This window comes from Castor canadensis, chromosome 11 (assembly GCF_047511655.1).
Source record: "Castor canadensis chromosome 11, mCasCan1.hap1v2, whole genome shotgun sequence".
Lineage (NCBI taxonomy): Eukaryota > Metazoa > Chordata > Mammalia > Rodentia > Castoridae > Castor > Castor canadensis.
The window spans coordinates 21,488,548-21,496,855 of record NC_133396.1 but is presented as its reverse complement, the minus strand read 5'-3'; the positions used below and the strand labels follow the sequence as shown (position 1 = coordinate 21,496,855).

Sequence of the window (8,308 nt, the reverse complement as noted above, 5' to 3'; positions counted from 1 at the left end):
CCTCCTAAGTAGATCCTGGGTTGGAAAACAGTTCTCCATCAGTGCCTCTCTGGTTTCAGGAACCAATTCTCTCAAAAGAGCAACACATGACCTCACTGTAGGCTGCCACACACCTTCTTCCCCATTTCTAATTAGTTCTTCCCATAGAAACAGCCCACCTACTCCTTCCCAGGGAAATTCTGATTGCCCCACCTCTTTCCTTAAGCAAAGGCTTAAGCCCTTTGAAAATTTCCCATGGCTCCTAGGCTAAGGGACTAAAGGCTTCCAGGTGGTCTAACATCTGCCAGGTGGCTCCTGCCTAACTCTCCAGCCTCATCGCACCCTGCACTACCCTCACTCTGAAGTTCTTCTCAGTCAACAGGTTCAAAGCCGCAAGTCTTCCTCTAGCACATCACACAACAGTGACTGGCACCACGGCCTCGCCCTTCACTACCCTCACTCAAAACACTCCAGCAACAGAGAGCCTCTTTCAGTTCCTACCACACACAATGCTCCCTCTTATGGCCTCTGTAAGTGGGAATGCCTTACCCAGAAGCTTCTTCCCTGCTTCTTCAATGTTAACTCCTCAGCCTTTGCAGCTCATCCAAATGCTGCTTCCTCAGGTGAGATTTTCCTGGCCTGACTCGAGTCCCTCTGTCATACACTACAAAAGTCCCAACGTCCCTTCCCCTACAACTCCACATGCCATTGTTAGTTGTCGGCCCAGATACCAGATTAGCAACTGGGTCCAGTACCAGAGGAATGGCAGAGAGATAATCTCAGCTCTGCTTCCTCATAGCTCCAGCATCAGACCCAACACCTGGCAGACATGGAAATGTTTAAAATACTACTAGCAAGTGCAAGACCCTGAGTTCAAACCTCAGAACCACCAAAACAAACCATAATAATAATAATAATAATACCTGTTGAATAATCATCCAAAATTTCAGACTTCATTCTGTGAAATGCTTCTCCACACTTGTTATTATTAATACCCAAATGATGGGAGATGAGAACAGACAAGGATGGAGCAGAAAGGATAAATTCAAATGAAGAATTACATCATGCGGGTGAAACAGCTTAAGTTTACACGGCTGACTTTAGATATCTGAAGGTGAAGCAGAAAATGATAGAAACATCCAGGATTTTTTTTTTCAGTACTGGGGCTTGAACTCAAGGACTTGAACTTACTAAGCTAGTATTCTACCACTAGAGTCATATCCCCAGCCATTTTGCTTTAGCTTTGTTTTAGTTTTTTGTTTTTGTTTTGTTTTGTTTTAAGTAAGGCCTATCTTTTGGCGCAGGTGCCAATCTCTGACAGTGAACATAATCTCCACCTCCCACACATAGCTGGGATATAGACATGATCCACCATGCTTGGCTTATTCACTGAGATGGAGTCTCACTAACTTTTCTTGCCCAAACAGGCCTAGAACCTCGATCCTCCTGAGTAACTGGAATTGTACCACCATGCTTGGCCCCAGAAATAATTTTAAATGAGTTGGTTATCAAAAGCACTGTTTGATACCACTTTCAACAATCTCCTCTGTAGCCAAGTTTAGAATATCAAGAATTTACAAATTCTGGTAAGTAAAAAGGCTTATTTAAGTAAACTTCAGAATATGTATCTGGTGTACATTTGAGGTGCAAGTACACACTGACAATTCTAAGACAAGCTGAGTTTGTGATGGCCAGGCTGTACCAGACTCTGGGTAAGTTCCACATAATTGATCTCAGCAGCCCCAAAAGGACCAGCAGAGTAGACACACAGCAAGCATGCAGCCCGAAGCGTTTCTGGGAGACCCTGACAGTTCCCAACCTCAGGCGAGAACTAAGAAAAGAAGATGCTCCTGATGGGAAACAGGTCCTGCTAGGGAGTGGGAACCAGAGGGAGAAGAAGGGTGAATGCAGAGGGTAAAAGAGGGGTAATATGGCCAATGCACTCTGTATACTCATATGAAAATGGAACAGTGAAACCTAATGAAATTGTTTTAAGGGGGGGTGAGGGAGAATGATGGAGGGGGCAAATCTAACCAAGGCATATTGTAAGCATATACAGAAATGTCCCAATGAAACCTCCCTGTACAGCTAATATATGTAACAAAAATGGTCAAGAAGAAGAAGCAGGAGGAGGAGGAAGAGAAAGAGGAGGAGGAGGAGGAGGAGGAGGAACAGGAGTAGGAGGAAGAGGAGGAGTAGGAGGAAGAGAAGGAGGAAGAGGAGGAGGAGGAGGAGGAGGACGAGGAGGACGAGGAGGACGAGGAGGACGAGGAGGACGACGAGGAGGAGGACGAGGAGGAGGACGAGGAGGACGAGGAGGACGACGAGGAGGAGGACGAGGAGGAGGACGAGGAGGACGAGGAGGACGAGGAGGACGAGGAGGACGAGGAGGACGAGGAGGACGAGGAGGAGGAGGAGGAGGACGAGGAGGACGAGGAGGAGGAGAAGGAGAAGTAGTTCCTGCAAAGAAAAGTTGTAGGACTGAATTAACCTTTGATCAAATGTAAACTCATTCCATGTATCTCTGAAACGTTCTCAATCTAATGTCTGCCAGGCTTGACTGCACTTGTTTCATAACTTCATCATATACCACCAGAATGTAAGACAGGAAATTAAAAGGCATGTTCTTACAGATAGAGTTCCATTTTATTATGAGTGACAGGTGGACAGGGAAGACAACATCCAGACCCAAGCTGCTAAAATGGGGGAGGGTGCTTTTAAAAATATACAAATCCATGAAGAATTTGTGCTTCGAGATGCTTTTTTTTAATGAAAAGTCACAAAAATCCATATGATGAGAAGAACAAAATGAATTTATGATCAAGATCATACCTTCAGAAGGGCTGGGGATATGGCTCAGTAGTAGAGCACTTGCCTAGCATGTGTAAGGCCCTGGGTTTGATCTTCACCACTACATACATAAATATATAAACAAACAAGATTAAATTAAAAATCTACCTACAGGCAAGGCATGGTGGTGTGTGCCTATAACCCCAGCTATTCAAGAGGCTGAGGCAGGGAGATTACGAGCTTAAGGCAACATAGTGAGACCCCAGCTCAAAAAAAAAAAACAACCAAACAAAAAACCCCAAAAAGCAAAAATCTACCTATCTACCTTCAGATCCTAGCCCAGTCACTTAGTTGTATGATTCGGGCACATTAACCTCTCCAAGTCACATCTATAAAATTACTTGTCCTTATTTGGTTCTGAGTATTGAAATGACAAAAAAAATGTATGCAAGTGCTTAACACTGGACCATACATGAAGGGAGTTCTCAACAAATCTTAGGCACTATAATTATTCCCCACAGCTAGCACGGTGCCTGGTGGATAATCCATGCTGAATAGTTATGAGGCATGTGAATGGATAGTCACCAGCCACAGATGGAGAGCTTGGGCACGGTCACATCAACTACAGAGCCAAGAACTTCACAGGAAAGGCCAGTTTTAAAGGAGGAGAGGGATGGAGGACAGAATGGAAATCATTTTAAAGGTCAAATTTGCACAAATAGGATTTGTACATACAAAAGCATGCAGTCTTATAAACTCAAAGTAATCCTAGGGCTCTCTAGCTAGCTCAAAGGACTGTAAACAAGCTTTCAATAAATCACAACTACCCACCTCTTAGGCCTTTCTTCCCTCTCCACACTCAGTTTCAGGAACACTGGCATCCTGACTTACCATTTCTGCCATGATTCACACACACACACACACACACACACACACACACATATTTTGGGACTAAAGCCGGGGCCTCACACATGCTGAGCACTCACTCTACTACTGAGCTGTAACCCTAACCCCTCCATGCATTTTTGAAGGCAACAATCTACCCTTTCAACAAGCTCATCAGAGGGGTGAGGGTACCACTACTTTGCCCTTCTTTATGCTTCCTACTAGACCAAACACAAAGGTCTACTCCTTTGTGATTATTTTGTTACTTTCTGCCCAGACATTTTTAAAGGGGTGGGGGTTCCAGAAAGTCTTCTTGGGTCACAGAACTCTGTAAAACACCACAAAATCATCACATGATTCCAATACCAAATTTCTTTCAACTACAAGGAGTTCACATAAGTGGTATTAGGTGGCATATTAATAAATATTGGCTTGGGCCCAACAGAAGTTTTGTTTTTTTTTAATCTAATATTTTACATGCTGCTCATAAAGAAAAATAATATTGAAGAGTAAACAAGGTGTTGTATTGTTTTGGGGTTATTTTTAATTTTCATCTAAAACCAACTCAGTTCTGACTTAAGGCCAATATACAATAACCAATGACTTGTTTTGCATAAAACTTCTGATATTTTGATGATAACATTCATTTTGAGGAAAAAAATTCAAAACCATAGATTATGTTTTCCAACATGCTATACTCTTGGAAGTAATTCAGAGCTTCCAAGGATCTTCTCCATCCTTAGGGGAAATCTTGGAAAGTACACACCTACAAATAACAAATAGATTTGTCTCTCGTGTCAATTGCATCAACAGACACGTGACATGTAATGGTTACTTGGAACACTGAGTTGAGAAGGATTCTGAGGTTATCAAGAAGCTTGGCCAATTAGTGTTATCTGCTATAGCGGTTGGCAATAACATCAGGCATTTGCTGCCCCTAATTGAGTCTAACTTCTGCATTACAAGTGTGAGGATAGAGGCCTCCCCTGTATTTGAACCAAGATTACTTAATTCCCAGTCTAGAGCTCATCTATCACATTAGAAGGTCTCTATTGTTTAGACATTAACTTATACACGTTGATGTTTCCTTAGAAAAACGCTCCTTAGTGTCCTGTATATCTTCTTGATAATAGCAAACTGGCCTCTACTTCTTGGGAAAACCCTCTTCCTCCACATCAGCAGTTAGTGGATTGTTCTATACACAGTAGACCCAAGAGCTGTTGACCTTCTGCTTCTTCAAACAGAAACACTCCACTTCACCTCTCACATGTTCCAGTTCACAAAAATAGCTCTAAAGCCCAAGTTTGAGCTTATGTTGGAAATTGAAGCCCAGAATTAAAAAGACAATATATACAGTCATGTTAGTGAGGTTTAGACTAGTAAATGGCTATATAGCAATTTGATTAGCAATTTTTTCCACACCCCACCAAAAACCAGACACACACACCCAGAGACACACCTCTCACCCACAGAAGTACTTGGTAAAAACTAAAATTTGCAGAGAAGTAAAATGAGTATATTTGAATAGACTTATAAAGAATTTTGACAATACGGTTTTCCACAAGCAGCATGAAGTAAACATTTCCATGTTGCATATTATATACTGTGAAATTTTAACATAAACTGAGTTAATTATATGAACTGCTTTCAATTGGGACACCTTATTTGATGGAAAATACTCTATTGGTATTCTTTCCATATTAATAATGGACATAAAACTAACAAGGAGGTGGGTTTATAAAAGCATCTTTAAAGCATATGACCCAGACTGACCTGAGTCCAGTCGATTAAACCTCTGGAGGCCGCCAGTTGCCAATTTGCAGACAAATATAGAGAGCACCACGGGAGTATTGGGAAGTGTACCAAGAGTCAGCAAAACTTTAACTATAGGAAATTCTATAGGTCCAAATAAATTAAAGAAAAAGAAGGAAGTGAAAGAGGAAGTTCTTGATTAGAAGAGATTTGAAGATATTTCCAATTATTTTTAAATGCACAAGATTAAATCACAAAGTCTAGGAATAAGCACTTAGGTGATAAAATAATAATAAGGAAGAGATGAATCTAAAAGCCACAATAGTGGTGGCTTTGATGCGTAGGGTCAGGTATATGGAGGACTGCCCAAGTTCTACTACTTGACCTGGCCTAGGGAGATGAATACAGGAATGTTGATTTTATAATCATTCATCAAACCATGCATTTGTTATGAGTGTTTTTCTATATCTGTGTTTTATTTTACAATGAAAGGTTTAAAAAAATATATGATCCAATTTTACTCCCTAAGGAAACCCTAAAGCTGAGCTTTCTAATACACATGTAGCCATTTAACCTTAAACTTTAATGAATTAAAATTAAATAATAAAAAATTCAGTTCCACATTTGAAGTGCTTAATAGCTAGACCGGTGCCCATGACTACCCAGCTACATACTGCAGATTAAAGATTTCCATGATGTCACAAAATCCTAGCAGACAGTGCTTGTCTAAGGAAAGCTGGCTTTCCAGCTCTCAGAAGCTCCATGAATTCCTTCCTTGTTCATATCTTCTGAAAACCAGCAAAAATACAGGAGATCCTTGGCCTTCAGTGGCTTCTATGTCTATTAATCTTACTTACAAGAAGGATTCCTGGCAATGAGAGGGAATATAAACTCATAGTACCAACCACCCAGCAATTCAACTGACAACAAGGCTGACCTCACCCAGAACAATGTTACTCCAATGCAACCAACAGCACAGGGTGAGGGAAAGGAGTGGTCTGATTTGTCATGAAGGAAAACATCTGATTACACTGACACACGTGCAGATGGACCCCACCCATACAACTCTGATCAAAAACTATGACCTCCTAGACTAAGGGAGAATAATCAAATGCAATGTGGGATCCTCAATAGGATCCTAGAATAGAAAACAGACATTAATGGAAAAAGTGACAAAAATTCCATTAGGTTTGTAGTTTAGTTATGAATAATGTGCTGATATTCATTTCCTGTGACTATACTGGGAAAGGTTGGGTGAGAGGTATATGGAAACTCTACCTTTTTTTTTTTTTACTTTTTAATGTCTACATTAGTTCAAAATAAGTTGTTTTGAGGAAAGAAGCCTATTTCTTCAAAAGTTAAAAAGAAAGAAGGAGGAAGAGGAAAAAGAGGAGGTGGACAACAGGAAAGAACTCCAATTAAAGCCAGACACAGCCTGAGCTCTTGAGAACCAAATGTGGTTGGCATAAATTAAGAGTTCATGGATTGACTTGCAAGTCCCTTCTATCCCAGGACCATAAAGACTTCTTTCCACAACAAGGCCATTATTCAAGGGAGCCAATAACTTCCATATAGGAGGGACAACCAAGAAATAAAGGTGACATGGAAGCTGCCTGTCTTTGGCAATCAGGTCCTATCAAAATTTGTCAAATTTGGACTGGCGGTTTGGCTGAAGTGGCAGAGCACCTGCCTAGCAAGCACAGGTCCTGAGTTCAAACCCTAGTATTGCAAAATTTTTAAAAAATCAAAATTAATAAGTAGTAACAATTTCTCTCTTTAGACTATCCTCAGAACAACCATGGAAAAAGAAGGAACCATCATTTTAGGCTAATTTTTAAAGCAACTTAGAAATATAACATATGGAGGATAATTTTCTGAGGAACATTTACAAGACTTTGTGTTGTGCTTAGATTTAGTGAGAAAATAAATATTGAAAAAAAATGCATAAATTGCTCATGTTTAATTTTTTATCATCAGATGTGTTGTTTTGCATATTTTGTGTGTTCATTATCTATATCCATATTTCTAAGATCAAAGCCTCAAATCGACTGAAATTATGGGAAATAAAATCTTAAGTTTTGTATTTGACTTGCACCACAGTCCAGAGATAAATTTCAGTTCTAAGGATGGGGTTACTTATACCACCAAGGCAAAACTACCATATAAAAACTTTATGGTTGTATATAGTCAAACTTTGAGTTTTATTTAGGAATCTACTAAAAATAAAAATTTTTAAATTAACTAAACAATAATTTATTTGTATTTATATATTTTAGTTAATAGATAAAATGCAAAGTCAGTTCTGGGGTAAGGTCAGAGAAAAATCAATAGTAGTCTAAGAAACACAATTTTTTTTTTTTGGATTTTGTTTTTTTTTTCTTTTATTATTCATATGTGCATACAAGGCTTGGGTCATATCTCCCCCCTGCCCCCACCCCTTCCCCTACCACCCACTCCGCCCCCTCCCTCTCCCCACCACCCCCTCAATACCCAGCAGAAACTATTTTGCCCTTATTTCTAATATTTTGTAGAGAGAGTATAAGCAATAATAGGAAGGAACAAGGGTTTTTTTTGTTTTGTTTTGTTTTTTTCTATATTTCTACCTTTCCTTTTTTTTTTAATTTTCTTTTTTTTTTTCTTTTATTATTCATATGTGCATACGAGGCTGGGGTCATTTCTCCCCCCTGCCCACACCCCCTCCCTTACCACCCACTCCACCCTCTCCCTCTCCCCCCCACCCCCTCAATACCCAGCAGAAACTATTTTGCCCTTATTTCTAATTGTGTTGTAGAGAGAGTATAAGCAATAATAGGAAGGAACAAGGGTTTGTTTTTTTTTTTTCTGTATTTCTACCTTTCCTTTTTTTTTTTTTAGTGTTAAATTTTATTGTGTGCCACTATGC

General features: G+C 39.9%; 1 protein-coding gene across 3 annotated transcripts in view; it reads right to left on the bottom strand.

The window, feature by feature from the left end:
- Prkca (protein kinase C alpha) overlaps positions 1 to 8,308 on the bottom strand; it is a 405,865-nt gene that overhangs the window by 381,484 nt on the left and 16,073 nt on the right. Inside the window, exon 1 of one of the 3 annotated variants that reach the window (XM_074045802.1) lies at positions 2 to 1,895. The exons of the other annotated variants lie outside the window; for them this stretch is intronic. The gene's annotated coding sequence lies outside the window, so the exon portion shown is untranslated. Of the gene's footprint in view, position 1; positions 1,896 to 8,308 lie in introns of those variants that run through there. 3 annotated transcript variants of the gene reach the window in all.